The following is a 20,910-nucleotide window of genomic DNA, read 5'->3' as shown; positions in this document are numbered from 1 at the left end:
AAACCATTCTGTCTGGTAATCTTTATTGTAAAGCTGTATTTAATATCTCGTATGAGCTTAAACTAGTAAAATATCTGTCATCCTAGGAAATGTCTTCAGACTTCACTTATAAAATAATGGAATTAAAGCAAACGTTCCAATTAACTGGCGATGGCATCATATAGTGTCTAACAGCAGAGAAAAAAGCTCAGAATAAATCTATTAGCACTGGGCCAAATCTGAAAGTCTTTACTTAGTCTTTAAAATTACTGTGGTGGATGTTTACGTGAGAGAGAACTGAGTAAAAAATGAGTTAATAACCTCAATATTTGATCTGATATTATTAAAGTTTGTTGCTGATTAATTATGTATATTGTTATTGCAATTGAACAACTCATGTAATTGCTATAAGGTGTTCTATAGTGTGTGGCTGTGATGCAATAGCTGCATTTACAGTTTAGTTACAAAGTTTTTGGCTTCAGCTGATTAAAATAATGGCATTTCTGTTGCATCTTGTTGCTTAACTTGCTAAGGTACAGTTTGTAAACAAAGCAAAGTGTGATGAATCATCTCTGAATTTTTTAAGAAAAATGGCATTCCCCAAATAAAACAATATTTTTAACTATATGACAATTAATAATAATTAATTACAACAATGTATTTACTTGAGACACTTTCATATATTTAACTGAAAAAAATTACAATAATTAACCAAATGAGGTCAATTATAACATCCAGCAAAATAGTCAGTAAACCCAGAGCAGGAAAACCAAGTTAAAAGATCACAACAGTACCTCTTCCCAAGCCCACATATAATGTGCAAACAATATTACATAAAGTTTCTCAAAAATAAGATAAAAAACAAAACATCTTCGGCCATGTCTTGAAAGGTGCCAGATAGATGTGATGTGATAGATATTCAAGGACAAAACACTGCAAAGATGCAGGACTTCAACAGAAAATGTCTTGCTTGTTTCTTGGTGAAGATTATCTTTCAGGACATTCAGTATTGTAGGTTTAACTTGCTGAGTCAACATCAAGCCCTGTGACAGAGCATGGGGCAGCAGGCTGGCCCTTCAGGAAACTGGAGCTATTTGTTTTTGGATTTTGTATTTAAATTTTAATTGTATTGATAAAAACACATTCGATGGATTGAAACTCTGTGGCTGATAGTCTGTAGAGATTCTGTGGTTTTCCTGGGCTCTGCACCCATGAAAGCGACTTCCTATTTGGAAGGGATAGTTTTATCTCCTTGCCAGTCAGAGAGTGCCATATTTCCTGGGTGCCATCTCGTTTGATCACTATTCTGTACATAGTAACCTATGTATCCTTTTGGTGACTAAGCATATTGGTTCACAGTTATTATGCTCTCCTTGGTGCATTCCAGAGATGAAACAGGAAGATGTATTCCAGAGGTCAGATGAAGAAAAGTATCCCCACGGGAATTAATACATGTCCCCGTCCCACCAAAATTTACTGATTAGAAGGATGGCCAAAGAATTTTCCAACCAGTGACGTGGGAGTCCCTCTCCAACACAACAAAAGAGACAGGGGACGACCTGACGACACGAATGTATTTTTCTTGCTTGTAAATCAAATGCTGCCAAACCGTGTGACTGTCCATTCCTCCATGTGCGGCCATCAAAGGAAATTAATAACTCCCTAGATTGGAAGAAATGCGCACTGAATATATTCCTTTTGATGGGGTTGAGATTTGGGAATTGTGGCGTGTGTGTGGCAAAGAGCTCATTTGCAAGTCTGTAACTTGCTATTGCAGAACAGGACTTGGATTTTTTTTTTTAAATACCCCTATGTTTTAGGCTTCTGCAGTAGGCTAAACTTTCCACTAAAGAGGTTGGGTTTGACTGATTTTCAGGCAGACGTTAAAGCATAAATCTTTAGCATCCAAAAGAAAGGACATGAGAATAACAGTTAAATATTTGGGCTAGTGCTACATCTGTAGTTCCCATAGTTGCTAAAAATAAAATGAAATAAAATAAAAGGATATATAAATGCCTCAGACCCATAAGCACAACACTCTTCAGAATAGGTTTTATATGAATAATGGACAGATTAAAACTCTGGTCTCAATCCTGCAGTCTTTTTAGAGAAAAAGTCCCACAGAAGTAGTTTTGCTTGAGGAACGATTATAAAATAGTGCTCTCTATTTGCATGACATATAGTAGCATTTTGTTGGATAACTGTCAACAATTTTTTAGAACTACCTGGAAAACAATAACATCAATATAGGATATCCTTTTCAAATGCCTTTTTTGCATTAGTTTAAATTTGAACATACCCCATTAGCGTGCACTCAAAACACAGTTATACCTGCTAATAGCTAATTGCTCATGTGAGTCAGGTAATTGAAGTGTGGCCTATCTACCTGATTGGGTATGCTAATGTACTATGTATGGCAACGAAAGGGAAAACCTATGAAAATATGACCTTATGTTTTAGTGGAAGGAAAATGTCATGGAGGAGTGCTGAGAATGGAAACTGTCTGATTTTCTGGAGCAGATTATGAAATCTGGAAAGGCACTAGAAAAAAAAATAATATAAATGTTTAAAGAGAGATTGCCAAATAAGCAAATGCAATTTTTATTTATGAATACTTGCTCCTTAGGTTTATTTTGTATTTTTTTGGGGCTGTATGTATGATTTTAAAAAAAAACAGTTCTGTAATTCTGGAATGCTCTATCTTATAAAACAATTATAGAAGGGAAGGATTTTTCTTCTTCTTTGTACAAGACTTTAGAACAGTCTCATTCAAAAAGTTACAAAAAACATTCAAAAACTAGACACAACAACATGAGTTAAAGACAGAATGTCATCTTGGCTTTCTGACCTTCCTTTTTTGTGGGTTTATGTCAGTCTAATATTACTTGAACAGAGTTTTTTTGTCTAGTCAGTTAGACTGCTTTGTTTTCTTAGTAATGTTGTGAATATCCTTGTGAAATTTGGAGTATAAAAATCACTGAATATGGGATACACAGGAAACTATTTTATAATTGAACTAGATCATTTGTTTACATTTTTTTATTCAAAAAAGAAAATATAATTAATTCTTCATTTTGAAGTTACAGGATGATATTTTCATTTCAAAATTAAAATACAATCATCCCCCTCCCCCATGACCCTCACTAAATTAGTAGACAAAAAGCCTTTGAGAACCACTCTCCAGTATGAAAATGACTATATATTTTTTCAGTTTAGTTTAATAAAGGATATCGCCTACAATGGATTTCTAGTTTTCTTCTGAGTAGAATGTGCCAGATTAACATGGATCATTTTTGTCATACAGGGCTAGATAGTACCAAGAGCTAACATAGCCACACAAAGTATTAGGAGGGAGTAAGAATTCACTGCATGTTGCACAGCCTAGATTAAGGTTACCTGAATCACAGCCCTGGAGAGTATAGTTGCTGTAGGCCAGATGCTCCCCACAGCAGCATAGTGGGCAGAGTAGGTGGAGCCATGGCTGCTCTTCCCCACACCCCAGCCAGTGAAGCTGCCCATAAAGGACTGTTGCAAATTACTCCAATCCTGTGCAACAAGGAAGACCCAAGAGGCATTCAGAATGCCTCCCAAGCCTCCTGTTGGAGTGGTGCCCCTCTACTTCACTTATTACCATGATCAGCATGTGAATCATAGGATTGGAAGGGACCTCGAGAGGTCATCTAGTCCAGTCCCCTGCACTCATAGCAGGACTAAGTATTATCTAGACCATCCCTGATGGGTGTTTGTCTAACCTCCTCTTAAAAATCTCCAAGAATGGAGATTCTACAACCTCCCTAGGCAACTTATTCCAGTGTTTAACCACCCTGATAGTTAGGACGTTTTTCTTAATGTCCAACCTAAACCTCCCTTGCTGCACTTTAAGCCCATTGTTTCTTGTCCTATCCTCAGAGGTTAAGAATTTTTTTTTGATTCCTCCTCCTTGTAACAACCCTCTTGCACATTCTAGCTGCAAATAATTAAAAATAAATATCCGAAGCCACTGACTTTAGGCTTTCTTGCCCTAAAATAGTTGGAAGTTTTAGTAAATGAATGTTCCTTTGGGGAAAAAAACAACTTTTAAGTCAATTAAGGGCAAAACTCATTTGTTTCCATAAAAAATGTGAACCTTTTAGGCTACATCTACACTAACAAATGCAAATATTGATGTAGGTATTAGTACTTTTAGCAATAGTGTGAACACTACCTTTTGTGTCATGAAAACTGAGGACAATGCCCCTTTAACTACCAGGGTTTGTCACTATGAACCAAGAGACTGGTAGGAAAAGTCTTTTAGAATATTGATCAAAATGTGGTTTGGTCTGATGGTGGCATTGTGAACCTCACTCTGTTGTGATTAAACTTTTCACAGGAGTATTTGGTTACTATTATTTTACTTCAGATAGAGGAAATTGTTGTCAGTACCAGTTATTCCCTTATATGAACAGTGAAAGAGACCACCAGATATACAAAATAACAGAATAGAGCAGAATTGAGGAAATACAGCTAATGGCTTACAGTCAGTCTACTTGGTATTATTACAACAGTTATATAATGGAATTGTTTTTAGTCACTTCATGTCACTTAGATGCATCTTTCATCCAACTGTTCAGTTTTTAAGTGAAGTAAAAGAGAAACACAAAGGCTAAATCAAGCATAACACTTGTCACTATGTCTTCCTTTGGGCAATTGGAAATAGTTATTTAAATAAAGCTGAAATAAAACTATTTTAATTTATTCAAGCAACATTGAAATTAAGGAGGCACCTGAAATTTCCCTCATTTATAACATGACAAATGAGTCCTCAGTGCTAGCTATGTACTTGACACAGTGCAAAATGTAGCCAGAAACTTTGTTGTAGCATGTTCCAGATAACCTAACGAATGTTAACATAAACAATGCCTGAAAAATGTGCCAGATATCCCATCAGGTCACCTATAACCCTACTACATGCAAGATAGATCAAATTGAAAAGTATATTGAAGGAGTATGTAGCAAGAGGAGTGATTGACTCTGAGAACATTGGTCTAAAATCAGAGCCTGTGAGTGACTGCATGGGTTCCGATTGCTTTCTGGGATTTTCTGCTGAGGTTTTTGTGAGTAAATGGTGAGGCCATCATCATGACTCATAGTACTGGGAAGCCAGTGAGGATTAGTAAGGCAGGGTGAGTGAATAGCGGTAAATAGTTTAAGGAGTTTATACAGTTGCAGAGACAACTAGGCAAACACATTCCTTACTTCTGATTTGCTGGCACCTTGTTTTTGAGCCTACAAAAGCGGAGGTGACTCTTGAATTCAACATTGTGGAAATGGTAGCTCTAGAAATACCTTCTTAAGTCAGTAGACCATGGTATATTTTAGGAGATGAAAGTAAGTGCTTCTCTGGGTTACAGTGCACTACAAAATTAAGTTAGCTGCCACAACAGAATTACCGGGGTGGGGGAATTCAGTGATACTTTAGAAAGGAACCTTTCATAATTATGAGGAGAATGGGCACTAGCACAAAGAAGGGCAAGTACAAATGTTGGACACCATAGAAACAGCCAGGTGGCCATTTAAGAAGGGAAAATTACCTACCTGGCAATTCTGACTTTCCCTATGGCACAGGAATTTGGAACAGATAAATGCCCTGGCACCAGTCAGATCCTCTTCCCCAGTTCCAGCCATCAGCATCCCTCAGTTGTTGGGCCACTTTGCAGCCTGTGTTGATTCAGTCTCTGCGTTCTGCTGGGAGAAGCTGGGTTTTAGGTCCCTGGCAATATAAAGTTCACTTGGAAGGAGAGAGGGAAACTGCAATGATAGAAGCCACTTGCTGTAGGCCAGATAATGGGGAGCACTGACAGGGGCATTCAAACCTGTGTAGCCATAAGATTAGCTGATTCAGTGCATTTGTCAAGCAGCTTTAGCTGATGGGATTCTTATGGAACACCTGGCAGAGTTTAAAACCATCCTCTTCCAGGGATGAATCATCCTACTGGTGAACCCCCTTCATACCCAGCTGAGTCATGAATAAAACCCATTATATTGAGGGATATATGTTCATGTGATCAAAAAGAAAAAAAGGTGCAGATGAGGAGAGTCATACTGTCCTGGTTCAATGGAGTTTGATAGTTTCTTTGGGCTCAAAACATTTTACTGAATAGAAATCTGGCTAGGACAACATATATGGATTGGAATGCACATAATGAAAGGCAAGTTGAGATGAGTTGAGATGCAAGTTAAGAATAAAAAGGGCAAACAAGCTATAGGAATTAAAAATAGCTAGAGATTTCTTGAAAAATGATAATATTAAATAGATCAGAAGCACGAAGACTGCAAACGTGAACTGCAAGCCCTCTAGAATGCCTGAGGGTCAGGGAGTAATTAAGGAGGAGGATGAATTAACAGAGAATTTATATAGTCATTTATTTCCCATTAGTCTTTATTCTAGAGAATGGAAGGGAAATTCATAGAATCATAGAGATTAGAAATTAAAAAGACTTATTAGGTCACAGTTTATCTCCCTGTCAATCGTGGATTGTTCCATTTATTTACTGGAGTTTTGTCCAGTATAGATTTAAACATCTTAAACTGATGGGGATTCCACCAATAAATTGGGGAGACTATTCCACTGTCCAATAAATTATATTGTCAAGAAATATTTCTAAACATTCAGCTTCTACTTTCTCTTTCTTAATTTCATTCTATTACCACCTTTTACTATCCTACAATGGTTGTCATTAAAAGTCAACATTCTCTAGCAGTTATACATCAATATCTTATGTTCTGTTGTTAGTATAGATATCTCAGGGTTGATATTTTAATGGCAATGACTCCAATTAATTTGTAGTGTTAAACCTCTATGTAGTGTTAAACCCTTCAGATGTTTGTAGATTTTTATCATGTATCTTCTTAGTTGTCAGCCACCTTATACATACTTATAATTTAGTCTTTCCTAGTTTCCATCTCTTCAGTCTCTAAATCATTTTTCTACCTCTTGTCTGAACTTCCTCTAACTTCTATTCAAAGGTCACTTTTCACAGGAAATAAGAATGTGGCCTTAACAGACTGGCATGTCAGGAGAAAGCTAATCTGAGAAACTCAGTTATAGTAAATAACCAGGATTGGACTATTTCATCCAAGAGTTATGAAGAAAATGAAGTATGAAGTAGTGGAGATATTGGTGAGAAGATGCAATGTATTCCTACCCTGCACACCCCCACAAAACCCCTACCTTCTTCCTGATGAGTTACCATAAGGTAACAATTTTTTTTTAATAAAAAGGACCTAAGTGAGATTCCAGATTCACCTTGATCCTGGGCAAACTGCTGAGAGTGTAATTAAGAAGAGAATAATACAGTACTTGGAGAAGTATAACCTGATAGGGTCAAAGTAGCATAACTTCTGCAAGGAAAACTTGTGCTTCTGTATCTTGTTAGAATTCTTTGAGATGGTTAATAATATAGCAGACAAAGGTGACCCAGTGGACATAAATTATTTGGATTTTTCAGAAATCTTGATAAGGACCATCATACGAGAACATTAAGGAAAATAAATATCCAAGAAGAAAGGGGCAGAATCTTATCTTGGATTAAAATTGGTTAAGTGACAGGAGACAAAGATTTGTAGTGAATCGTTTCTCCTCAGAGCGAGTGGAAGTTAATAGAGGGTGTATATACAGTGATCAACAGTGTTATTTAATAGAGTCATAGATTCTAAGGCCTGAAGGGACCACCAGATCATCTAGTCTCATCTCCAACATATCACAGGACACCAAAACCACCCAGCACCCACACAATAAATCCAACCACCAAAATTAAAGAAAAGTGTTACAGCCAACAGGACACTAGACTATTATGTCCCACAAGCAGAGAACAGGAGAGACCAAGGTGGACCAGTGCTTGAGGCCCCTGCTATGACAGGGACATGATTAAGTGAGATATACCCAGATACTTCTGGTAAGTGACCCACACCCACACACTGTAGGGGAAGGTGAAAAACCCCAAAGGTCACTGCCAATATGACCTGGGGAAAAACACCTTCCCAACCACACATATCAATTAGACCCTGAGGATGTGAGCAAGAGCCAGCCAGCCAAGCATCTGAGAGACAGAATGCTCGTGTCATAAATATAAAGGGAAGGCTAACCACCTTTAAATCCCTCCTGGCCAGAGGAAAAAACCCTTTCACCTGTAAAGGGTTAAGAAGCTAAAGATAACCTCGCTGGCACCTGACCAAAATGACCAATGAGGAGACAAGATATTTTCAAAGCTGGAGGGGGGGGGAGAAACAAAGGTTCTCTCTGTCTGTGTGATGCTTTTGCCGGGAACAGAAAAGGAATGGAGTCTTAGAACTTAGTAAGTAATCTAGTTAGATATGAGTTAGATTCTGTTTTGTTTAAATGGCTGATAAAATAAGCTGTGCTGAATGGAATGTAGATTCCTGTTTTTGTGTTAAGGTTTTGCCTAGAGGGATTCTCTGTGTTTTGAATCTGATTACCCTGTAAAGTATTTACCATCCTGATTTTACAGAGGTGATTCTTTTACTTTTTCTTCAATTAAAATTCTTCTTTTAAGAACCTGATTGCTTTTTCATTGTTCTTAAGATCCAAGGGTTTGGGTCTGTGTTCACCTATGCAAATTGGTGAGGATTTTTATCAAGCCTTCCCCAGGAAAGGGGGTGTAGGGTTTGGGGAGGATTTTGGGGGGAAAGACATTTCCAAGTGGGCTCTTTCCCTGTTATATATTTGTTAGACGCTTGGTGGTGGCAGCAATAAAGTACAAGGGCAAAAGGTAAAATAGTTTGTACCTTGGGGAAGTTTTAACCTAAGCTGGTAAAAATAAGCTTAGGGAGTTTTTATGCAGGTCCCCACATCTGTACCCTAGAGTTCAGAGTGGGGAAAGAACCTTGACAGCTCGGTGCCAACTCAGAGCCCTGGCCCACAGGCCCCAGTGTCCCATTGCCAGCTGTGGCCATCCCTGATGCTTCAGAGGAAGGAAATAAAAAAAACCCCACATCTGAAGACGTTGGGGAGAAAAAAAATCCCTTCCTGATCCCTGCAGGTGGCTGGCTGAAACCCTGAAGCATGAGACAAACTGAAAGTAAGCCTCAGGATTGCTGAGCCCTGCCTCCTACCATTGCAAGCATCCTCATCATACAGTTGCACTCATAAATTTGTCCAGCTCTATCTTAAAACAAATTAAGTTGTTTGTCCCCCACAACTGCTATTGGGAGGTTGTTCCAGAACTACACACCTCTGATGGTTAGAAACCTTCTAATTTCCATCCTGAATTTGTTCATGGTCAGTTTGTACCCATTTGTTCTTGTGCCAACATTGTCCTTTAGCTTAAATAGCTCTTTACCCTCCCTGGTATTTACCTCCTTGATGTACTTGTAGAGAGCAATCCTAACCCTGCTCAGCCTTCTTTTTGTTAGAATAAACAAGGCAAGCTCTTCCAGTTTCCTCTCATAAAATAGGCCCTCCATTCACTTCATCATGCTAGTAGCTCCTCTCTGCACTTATTCCAGTTTGAATTCATCTTTCTTGAACATGGGTGAACAGAATTGCACACAGTATGCCAAATGAGGTTGTACCAGTGCCTTGTACAATGGTATTAATACATCTCTCTCTCTATTGGAAATACCTCACCTGATGTGTCCTAGGATCGCATTTTCCTTTTTCATAGCCGCATCACACTGGTGCCTCATAGACTTCCTGTGATTGAGCCACACACCTAGATCTCTCTTCTCCTCAGTTGATTCCAAGTGATGAGGTTCCCTCAGCTTGAAGCAGAATTTTTTATTATTAGACCCTAAGTTCATGACCTTGTGTCAAGGTTCCTCCCCCACTCTGAACTCTAGGGTACAGATGTGGGGACCTGCATGAAAACCTCCTAAGCTTACTTTTACCAGCTTAGGTTACAACTTCCCCAAGGTACAAATTAATTTTACCCTTTGACCTTGGAATTTCCACTGCCACCACCAAACTTTAACTGGGTTTACTGGGAAACGTAGTTTGGACACGTCTTTCCCCCCAAAATCCTCTCAACCTTTGCACCCCACTGCCTGGGGAAGATTTGGTAAAAATCCTCACCAATTTGCATAGGTGACCACAGACCCAAACCCTTGGATCTTAGAACAATGAAAAAGCATTCAGTTTTCTTACAAGAAGACTTTTAATAGAAGTAAAGGAATCACCTCTGTAAAATCAGGATGGTAGATACCTTACAGGGTAATTAGATTCAAAACATAGAGAATACTCTAGGCAAAACCTTAAGTTACAAAAAAGACACACAGACAGGGATAGTCATTCTATTCAGCACAGTTCTTTTCTCAGCCATTTAAAGAAATCATAATCTAACACATACCTCGCTAGATTACTTACTAAAAGTTCTAAGACTCCATTCCTGGTCTATCCCTGGCAAAAGCAGCATACCGACAGACACAGACCCTTTGTTTTTTCTCCCTCCTCCCAGCTTTTGAAAGTATCTTGTCTCCTCATTGGTCATTTTGGTCAGGTGCCAGCGAGGTTACCTTTAGCTTCTTAACCCTTTACAGGTGAGAGGATTTTTCCTCTGGCCAGGAGGGATTTTAAAGGGGTTTACCCTTCCCTTTATATTTATGACTTGCATTATGTACTACTGAATTTAACCCCATTTTTATCACTCTAGTCTTCAAGGTTCTCCAGATCTTTCTGTATAATATTCCTCCTCTGTATTGACAATGCCTCCCAATTTTAATATCCTTATCAGTATTAAGGTTTGAAGGAGGAAGCTGATAGTGAATTGATGAAGTCAGCTAACGATACGGATGTCTTCACTAGTAAGCCGCAGCAGCGCTTTAACGTGACTTGTGTATTTGCAGCAGCAGCGCTGGGAGAGAGCTCTCACAGCACTGTAAAAAACCCACCTCCACGAGGGGAGTAGCTCACAGCGCTGGTGCACTGTCTACACTGCCACTTTACAGCGCTGAAACCTGTGTTTTTTCACACCTCTGAGCGAGAAAGCCCTGTAAAGTGGCAGTGTAGACAAGGCCTAAGTTGGTTTAAGCTGCTTATAAATATAGGCTCTGATCTTGCAATCTGCTTTGCATGGATGGTCTCCTATACCTTGAAGTCAATGGGACTTCATGCAAGGTCCCCTGGTGCAGAACAGCTTGCAGGTCTGTGAACACAGATTATAGGAAACTCCAGGTGGATTTAAACAAGTCTAAATTTCTTGTGTACATTGATGGGGTCATGAGTTGGAAGAACGTTTGATGATAAAGACTTAGGAGACATCATGGGTACCTTGTTGAAAATGTCTGCCTTGTGCACAACAGCAGATTTAAACAAACAACAAAAACCAAAACCAAACACCCCTCCCAACCTCAGAACAACAGACTGGATACTTGGATCCACTAAACAGGAAAATAAGACAGAAAATATTATCATGATGTTATGTCAAACAGTGGCATGTCATCAGTGGTAAGAGTGCAACCAGTTTTGGATACCTCACCTTAAAAGAGACATGGCAGAGATTGAAAAGAGCAATTGAAATGGTAAGAAATATGGCAGGTCTTACTTATGACGTCACACTGCAAAAACAAGCAGCTAGGGCCTGATTCAAAGCTATTGATGTTAGTGGATACACTCTCGTAGACTTCAGACTTTAGATCAAGCTCTTACTCTATAAAAGAAAAAATATTTGGGGCATACTTCAGTGGGGCTTTAAAAATATGAAGGGCACATTTTGCTCAATCCCATAATGTAGGACAAATGGACACTTTATGCTGTAAAAGGGCAGCACGGCTGCAGCTTTTGTAACTGTAACTACTCTCACATGCATTGATATAAATCCGGAGTAACTTTTTAACTAAATAGTGTTTCACATTTACATCCATATAACTAACAGCAGAGTTGGGCACATTAATTAGCTTCAGGGTAGGCTGTCATATATTTGCCTGCAGGGCGGGGTAAGGAATGAAATATTTTCCACAGCATTGTACAATCACAACTGGTCAACAGTGGATTATCTCATTTTCCACCTTCACAAGGACCTCAGTGGCTATCTCTGGAGGCAGAATATCAGACTAGACAGTCCAATGGTCTCCTCCACTGTGGTAACTCCTACACTAATGTTCCTACACTAGTCACTATATATAACATTTGAGAAAACATTTAATAGATGATTGCCTGTGTTCCACAAGATTTAACTTAGCCATCCATCTTTCTGTTTCCTCCTCGCTTTCCAGCTTGTTCAGTAGCTGATCTCAGTCACCGAAAACATCATTATTACGATCTTAGTGTAATGTCCCAGTACCTGGATTTTATTTAAAAAAATCGTATATGTGGCATCAAATATTTGTGATTCTCCTAATGAAGTACAAAACTCCATGAATACACCTGTGTAATGAAATGCATATGTGTACTGACAAGCAACAACAACATATAAAAAAAGCCCCAACCTTTTGCTGTTCTGTCAAATAGTGTGTATATACCAAGGATCCAGAATACAAAGCTGATTTAACAGCAATCACATTCTGAGTGGAATTCACTTGAATGTAATACCTTCCCCCTCTAAGGTTCTGAATGTGGTATCTTAAAGAAGATCATACAAATTACTCATTCTGGGAACAAAGGCTCTTTTTGAAAGCTGTCAGCTTGCTGACAGTTATGATGAGCATTTACTTCAGACTTGTAAAACATATTAATCAAACTTGTTCATATAGCTGCAGTCCAAAGAGGGTTACTGTTTCTTTCAGAGAAATGTTTTACATAAGTGAAGAGCTCTGACTACCTATATGCCTTGAATGCAAACCGCTATATATGCTGTTCATTTATTGATAATGAATAAATACTATTCTACACAAAGCTTAAGTAAGATTGAAGCAGTGTTTGGAAATCTGTTTATTACAAGATTATTTGCAAAAGACCTATGCACCATTAATTGAACCTTGAAAAACATTTGAAAATATGGGTTGCATTTGCAAACTTCAATGTATGACATGGAAAGCTGGCAGGCTGCCTGGTTTCTACTTAAAGGATTGTCATTCTGGGAAAAATAAATTTCTCTAACTAGACAAAAGTCAATGTTTTCATGTTTTACTGCAATCAAACTGATATGGCTGACAATTTAATGTCTCAACACTTAAAATATCTGTGGATAATCAGTTACCTCAATCAATCATAACCACAAGATTCCTCTATTTTCAAAGTCTGTATACATATGACTAAAATATTTAACAATTTAGTGAGAAACCTCCTCAGCACTAATATTCCATGATTTATCTGGGGCCCGGAAGATATTTTGTGTGAGTGCCTACATTTGGAAATTGTTTAAAACCCCCCAACCCTGCATGTAATCAGATTTTGAAACCTTTGTTTTAATGTCCTGTTTTATTTAATTTTATGTATATTTTATAGTCAGCTTGCCTGTCAAAAAGATGTGGAAATGTGCTGGCATTCCAGCTGAAGATATCATTATGAGTGAGAAAATGCTCAAGGCTTTTTCGAAGTGGGTGCTGAAACATATGTTTCCCTTTTTTGACTCCAGGGATGCTAAGCTGCCCCAGCAGACAGGTACTGAGAGGTCAAAGGTTTGGAGTGCTGTGGACCCTCAGGATTTGACTGTGAGCACAGTAGATGGGTTGTTTCTCAAAATGAATAAGAAAAATAGTAATAATTATGGAAAGAAGAGGAAACTGCCAAGAAAATGAAAAGAAACCTGCAAGAAGAGAATTCTGGGTAGCAGAACACTTGGCAGAACTGATTTTAATATCTGACAAGTTGAATTCACTAATCTTTGCTATTGATATTGACGTGAAACTTCATACAGTTTTAGAGATTCATATCTATTAAGACATGCAGCAGTGTTCCTACAACATGGGAACAAGTTAGCTAGAGTCTATTATTATTCTTCCTCCATGATAAAAATTGATATGAACTCTTTTAAACTCCTAATGGATAATTACTCTGAATACTCAATAAAGAAAGCTATATCTTTGGAACATTCCTTTATCTTTAAAAAAAAAAAAAAAACAAATCAAACCAAAACAAACCCAACAACACTTTTTTCCTTTTTGTTTCTTTGATTACTTGGAGCCTTGTAATCAAACTAAGCTTAGTTTCAGGACTCTTGGGGCAGTATCTCTTAGTTCCCTGTCAAGATGCGTTGCAAAACAATCAATCTTGCTCTTGCACTCACTTGGTGGAAGTGCCATGACATGAAGAGTGCAACGCTTTGCACTTGCCGTGAAGCCTCGGTGACAAAAGTTTTTATAAAAAGCCGACTGTATTTAGGGTTATGAATATGCAATGACTCTCATTAGTATTGAAGCACAGGAGCAGGGGCTGACATCCCCCGCCACTTTGAGCTGCTGCAGAATTGTCTAATGAATTGTCTTGCTCTTTCACTCACACAGTATTTTCTGTTGTGGCTCCCAGTTCCAAGGGGAGTTGCCCAGTTTGAGGATACTATTGACTGCAGAAATTAATTGCCAAAAACTGCTCTTGATTTTGTGAACTATGTTGAGACAGTGTTTAAACTGCCAAAACAGAAGACCACTAAACTCTACATGAGATAAAATCATCATGAGCGAGAGAACCTATAAGCTTATATAACATATGCATGTAAGTATACATACAGTAACATAATTTGTACATGTATGTATATCAGTATATGAGATACATTAAATGAAATCAAGTCATAGAAATTTGACATTCTACTGGTTAGTCTATTATTCTTCTGAACAGAACAAACAGGGATGACAGAAAGTTCCCAAAATGAATAGGGCTATAACACAAAGCTATTCGATCATCCTTTTCTTTCTCTGTCCTTCCTTCCTTCCTTCCTTCCTCTAGGCCTCTGCCAAACATTTTGTGGCTCACACATATACAATCCTTTATGTATACTTTACTGATAAGGATGTTTCCAGCAACTCATTCAGGTATCTGGTTTGAGCTGTAGACGACAAGAAAGCATTCAGAAACAAGTTAGAAAGACCCTTCCCCCCATTTGGTTAATCAAATATATTTTTCCCCCACTTTAATTTCTGTTGACATAAAAGGAGTGTTTGTGGTTCTCTGCAGATTGTGAAGGATGGAGTGACTTGAAACAGTTAATATGTTCTAGGAGCTATAAGTAACTTTCTGAAAGGTGTGCACATACGGCAAAGAATAAAGAATTTGAAGTTCTCTCAGGAAGATGCTAGCCCTACACACTTCTGAGTACATTTAATCTGTAATGGAAATGGTCCCACTGCAAGGAGGAGGATCTGTTTTCTTTTTACTACAGTTTTTGGCAACATTAGTATTGTGAGAGCTTGGCTTACCTCTTGACCCATCCCATCATCTGGAAGAAAAATAAACATAGAGAACATATACATGTTAGGAGTATCAAAAATGAGTGCAGCTTAAAATAAATGCAGTTCTGACAAAAGTGGCTCAAGTATCATACATCAAACACTTGTTACCTCTCTTGGCCTTAGTGATTGCACATGACTAAGAACAAGTCAATGATAAAATCTGAAGAAAGATGAAACCAATCTAGGCCTTTTTAAAGATCATCAATCATTCTGTGCAGCCGTGATATTATTAGTTCAAGTAAGCCTTGTTCTCCCATTTTATGGACATTATATACCTCCTACCCCTCGACCAATGCTATCATGGGAAATCATTTTTATGGGCAACATCTTAGTGGGGACCAATCAGATCTACTCACATAACAAGCTACTGCATTATTCAACATTCTCCCTAAATTTGCATTCTTGCTGTACTTTGCTGTCAGGACATGACTGTAAAAGTATGTGTTTTTTACAGTATATACTGAGAAGACAAGTGCACACAAAAATTATAGTATTCTCAATGTCTTTGAATTGCCATTTGTTCCTTTGAATTCCTATAGTCTATGAATTACTACAGAAGAATATTCATCGAAATCTTCTCCCGCCAACAGCTCAGCACTAAACTTTAAACTCTTTCAGCTTTAAAAATATCAAAACACGAGGACAGCAAAAGTGAAACAATGGTTTTCAAACATAAGATATTCAACTTTACTGAGTAAATACTACCCAGCAAGTCTCATAGCTGTTGCTATGAATACAGGGATCACATTGTATATGAAAATATTTCAGTTTTAATTGCAAATCTGTGCAGAGATGATTTGGGGTCTGTAATTAGCACATAAATTCCAGACTTTGTGACTGCTGTGAAAACACACATTATTTAGGGAATGATTATCTAAATATAATTCAGCATTTCTTGCTTTCAGCAAATACTGTAAATATCTGATTTAATAAAGTGAAAAAACTTGCCCTTTTCATGCATTTATATTTCATAGATTCATAGATATTTAGGCCAGAAGGGACCATTATGATCATCTAGTCTGACCTCATCAGGATTCATTCCTGCTCATTACCACGCCCCTCTCCACCTGCGACAGACTCCAGAGCATCACTTAGCGCTGGGTTCACCTTTGGCAGGTTTATTTACAAACATCAATCCTAGAAAATTAATTTGTTTAAAACAAAGGCTCAGATTATGCAGATAGTGATGAACTGTGTGTTTATGTGAGCCCCCCCTTAACCTCTCTCATCTGACACTGCACTAAATCTAAGCCACACAGGGGGAACAGAAGGGAACCTACCTGAGCTGGTTTTAAGCTACTATATGTAGTCTCCTAGTTATCTGGGCATGGCTGTAGAAAGGATGGTATGGTCTTTTGTTCCCAGCTCCCCACCCCCACTTACTGTAAGCTGCAGGCCCAGCCATTCCTAGTCCTTAGGAGCACAGATCCTGTGATTGGCACAAAACATGCCACTCAGAAGTAAAATTATTCTCATCTCCCTCTGTATAGGAATTCCTCCTAGAGGCCCAATCTGACATAGTTTCAAAATTCTGGGATTTATTGGTGTAAATAGGGATTGTTCCTATATACAACAGAAAGTCTTGGCCTCCTGCCCATTCTGGAGTTTAAAAAAGTTGGACAAATATATAGGGAGGAGGCTAGAAGAGCAATGGGAGGGCTTCCCAGGCAGAGCGAGAGGCGCATTCCCCTTGCAAGTGCTATGTTTTGGGTCTGCTGGTGTGGGGGTGCTGGCCTCATTAGAACTACTCACCTGTGTAAAGTTAAGCACATGTGCCAAATTTTTGCCTTCTGTCCATATTTTAAAACAACAAATACATAATAACAGAATGCAAAACACGTTAAGATCACAACAATGAACAGTATATATTAACACAATGGTAATTTGTAACGAAAGATGACCCCGTTAAAACTTCCTCCTTTTACCATCTGCGGATTTCCCACTCTGTTCCCCTTTTTTGGACCCATTAGTTAATGCATACGTCTGAACTTTTCTCCCTTTGCTGTCTGCCTACCAGCTGCAAAACTCCTAGCACAGCCCCTTTTATCAAGTGCAGTTAGCAGGAACTTTTTATAATAATAAAAATAAAAATCCAGCCTCTCCCAATGCTTTGTCCAAATTGGCTGGCTTTTCTTTGTGCAGATCATGACACACGACTGGACCAAACCAAAGCAATGCTTGTTGAGAGTGTTGCCGCTCACTGGATCAGTGTGAGGGAAGCAGGTGAGCTAGACGCTAATGGGCGAAATGTGTGGGTCACTCTCAGTTTTTCATGTTAGACTACAGGGGTTTGTCCCCACAGTTCAAATCTTTGGCAAACAGCTGCCTATAGCTCCGGGGATGATACTCTTCCTTTTGTCTCTCTGATCTTCAGTGATAGCACAAGGCAGAATATACGCAAGTACATACCTCACAGCCCTGCAGTCAGGTTTGAATTTAGATTTGAATTGTGATATCAATGTCATGGTGCACATGCTTTGAGAAAGTAGTTACGAAGAATAATTGAGAGATTCAGTGTGAAGCCACTGAAAGCTGTAATTTAAAGTTCCAGACGCCTCAATACTACTATTACTATTAAAATTTAAAGTGACAGAAGCCCAATTATGTATGGTTATTTTCTTAAATAAAATCAAATTTCTATCCTATGTGAAAGATTCATTTCTGACTACCCATCACTGTCTCGAGAACCTATCTTTGCAGCCTGTGGTGTCACAAGAGATCGTTAGCCTTATCCATGTGACAATGAAAGAATCAACAGGGAAGCAAAGCTGGGAGCCTCTTTGGAGACAGCAGAGGAGACTGATTTGCATGATAATCAGCAATGGATCCTCTCCCATGCCAGCCTCCACACTTAGCAAAGAGCCGTACAACTTTAACTGCGGCTAGGCAGGGATGAGGCATGAGCCTCAGCACTACTTCTAGGAAACTGGCAAATGATACCAAACATTGTGGCTAACCGAAATAACCAGTTGTAAAGACAGAGCACAGTGAGGAGCCTGAAGATCTTTCTTGTGTCAATTGCCTTAGACTCTTTTAAAGAGTACTTGCTTCTTTTGCAATAGTCTTTTTTTTTTTTTTTTTGGTTAAGAGCAAAAATTTGCTTTGGTTATTTCTGCAAATTTGCCTTAGGGCTCTCCTGCCTGTTATTATAAAGGGCTCGTCTGAGCTTTCTGGCTGATGCCAGGTTCAGTGAGCTGTAGGTGAGAAGGTTCTGGAATTGTCCAAACAGTATATAAGAGTACTTTAAAATGTCAGCCAGAAAGGCAGGCAGGGGACTCCTTATCAATTTGAAATGGTGTTGCCAACTCTCACAATTTTGTCACAAGTCTCACAATATTTGGTGTTTTTCTTAGAGCTTGTAATGATGTGATTCAGGGAGAATCTCAGCTTTTATTTTAAAAAACAGTTGTTAGCCTTTATGACTGTAGAGAATAGCTTGAAAATGTGAACTCTAAAGGTTCAAGAACTAGAAGGCAAAAAGAACCCAACATATGGTATTTGAAAAAAAAATCTCATGATTTTTAAGCCATTTTCATGAATGTAGTATCTGGTTGGGATTGGCAATAGTGGTATTATAAAGCCATTGAGCAGGAGGAATGGCTGAAGTCCCTCCTGCCCAGAGTTAGCGAAAACTAATTGTGTGCTAATATGGATCCTGTGGTCCCACTCTTGACCTGCCCACGTGACCATCCTTTGTTCCTAGCTGTGTGGTGACAGTGAACTGGGAATGTGCAAGTGTTTTTGTGCTGCTGCTTAATGTATGGTTGTCCATGCAGACCAATTATGGGTGTAAATGGTGCAACACGCCTTGCACTAATCCTTGCTCCTGGGGGAATTTTACATCTAGTTAGTTACAAAACCACAAAGCTGACAGTGGGGCCATGCCACACTGCCATACTACTCTGGGCTGCTCTTTACATCTGATTTAGTTCTGATGTACACTAGGGTTAACTATAGCTCAGATATGTGTACGGTCATTGTTGTAGGAGCAGCAGTGATCTGTATGCTATGTATAAGCTGTATGCTCAAATGGTCTGTTACACTCCCCCCCCCCCTTGTCTCCTCTCCCTCTTTGAATACCTGTGAAGTGGCTTTCCCCCTCCCTCCTGGAATGCTTGTGGGATGAATGGGCTGCTTGAACAGCTGGAAGATCAGAAGAGCTCCCAGGTAGACAAGGTGTCTGGAACTCTAATTAGGCAGTGATCACACACCCAACGCATGGATACTGCATGGACACTGTTGGAGGTGGAGTGTGACCAACCAGACGCAGCCAGGTCATCCCTAGTTGCAGGCCATGAGGAGCAGGTCCTTAAAACGGGAAGGGGCCATGTGCTCAGGAGTGCACTCACAAGCTTGTACCTCCTGTAATGGCCCTTCGCCCGGACCTCCTGGCCAGTGGTTCGCTGCGTTGCATTTCATCGTGCCGTGGGAAGGCTAACCTTCATCGCACTGTGGGACACTTACCTGGAAGGATCCTGACATCTCCAGTGGCGTGCCTGTTCTGGGAGCATGAGTATGTGAGTGTGAGTATGACACCCCTCCCTCCCCACACTTCTTTTGAGCTTAGCTATCATTGTAATAAATGTGCTGCTTTCTGCCAAACTCTGGTGGGTCATTAGTCCTCCCTAAGCTTACTACCTGGCCCAGTTTCGGGTAACAGTCATGATAGGTATTGACCAGTCTATGTATAATCTATTAAAAGGGCCAAATTATGCTCTCATTTACACTGGTATATATCTGGAGTAACTCCATTAGCTTCTGGTGAATTACTCAGAATTTGCATCAGTATCAGTGAGACCAGAATTCACCAGGATGTAGAGAGACGGTTTGTACATTTACTGAACTGGATCTGCAGTGGACATGCACATAGACCTAACCAAAGAAAATACATAATCATTTAGATCACTGAGATTGATTCTTTTTTATTTTTATACAATATAAATGTACCAGAAGTCCAGGCACAGAATGGCGAATCTGCTTTTCGGGTGAGACTACTGACAATCACCGATATAAGTCCAGGAGGAATGGATGGGGTATACAATCCCACACTGGACAGCAAGTGGTAAAGGAGCTGCTCTGAGCTCAGTCGGCTCCACTAGGCCATTCTTGCAAGGCATGCACAGGCCGAAGGAAGAGCTTAAAAAGGAAGCAGAACTGTTCACTTGCGAATAGACTAGAGAAAAGAGCAGACCTTCAGGTCTGGAAGAAAGGGATCACTGAAGGCAGGAGCTTTCCAGATGACCACTGCCCAAAGGCCCCTTGCAGAAGAAAGGGAGGGACAGATTCTGACTCTCTGTTAACTCAGTTTATGTGCATTAATTCCCCTTTCTTTTTTGTTCATGGATTACCCCGGAAGGGGAGAGACTTTGTAGGGGCAAATCTGAGGAAGAGGCAGGTCACCACAGAGACAGAGCCGCTGTCAGCAGGAGGTACCCGGCAAGGGTTGTTATGCCATGTCTGGCCACAAGGAAGTACCAGTGGTTAGTTAATCAGTTCACAAAACCCTGTTGAATCAATTACTTCTCCTTACAAGTAATATCACAGCATATTAAGTCATTTATCTGAAAAACAGCTGTATACAAGATCATGGCATATTTTTTTCACCTTCAGTAT

The 20,910-nt window shown here is 39.3% G+C and overlaps 1 long non-coding RNA gene across 3 annotated transcripts in view; it reads left to right on the top strand.

Annotated features, from left to right (window-relative positions):
* Window positions 1-20,910, top strand: part of LOC311520544 — a 95,244-nt gene that overhangs the window by 70,285 nt on the left and 4,049 nt on the right. The window contains exon 9 of one of the 3 annotated variants that reach the window (XR_014711629.1): window positions 13,488-13,729. The exons of 1 other annotated variant lie outside the window; for it this stretch is intronic. This is a non-coding gene — a long non-coding RNA (uncharacterized lncRNA). Of the gene's footprint in view, window positions 1-1,366; window positions 2,538-13,487; window positions 13,730-20,910 lie in introns of those variants that run through there. One more of the 3 variants, XR_014711630.1, reaches the window with a different exon arrangement.

Source organism: Lepidochelys olivacea, assembly GCF_965140295.1.
Source record: "Lepidochelys olivacea isolate rLepOli2 genome assembly, chromosome: 5".
NCBI classification, from domain to species: domain Eukaryota; kingdom Metazoa; phylum Chordata; order Testudines; family Cheloniidae; genus Lepidochelys; species Lepidochelys olivacea.
Note: the sequence above shows the minus strand (reverse complement) of the source record. Positions and strands in the feature narration are given on the sequence as shown.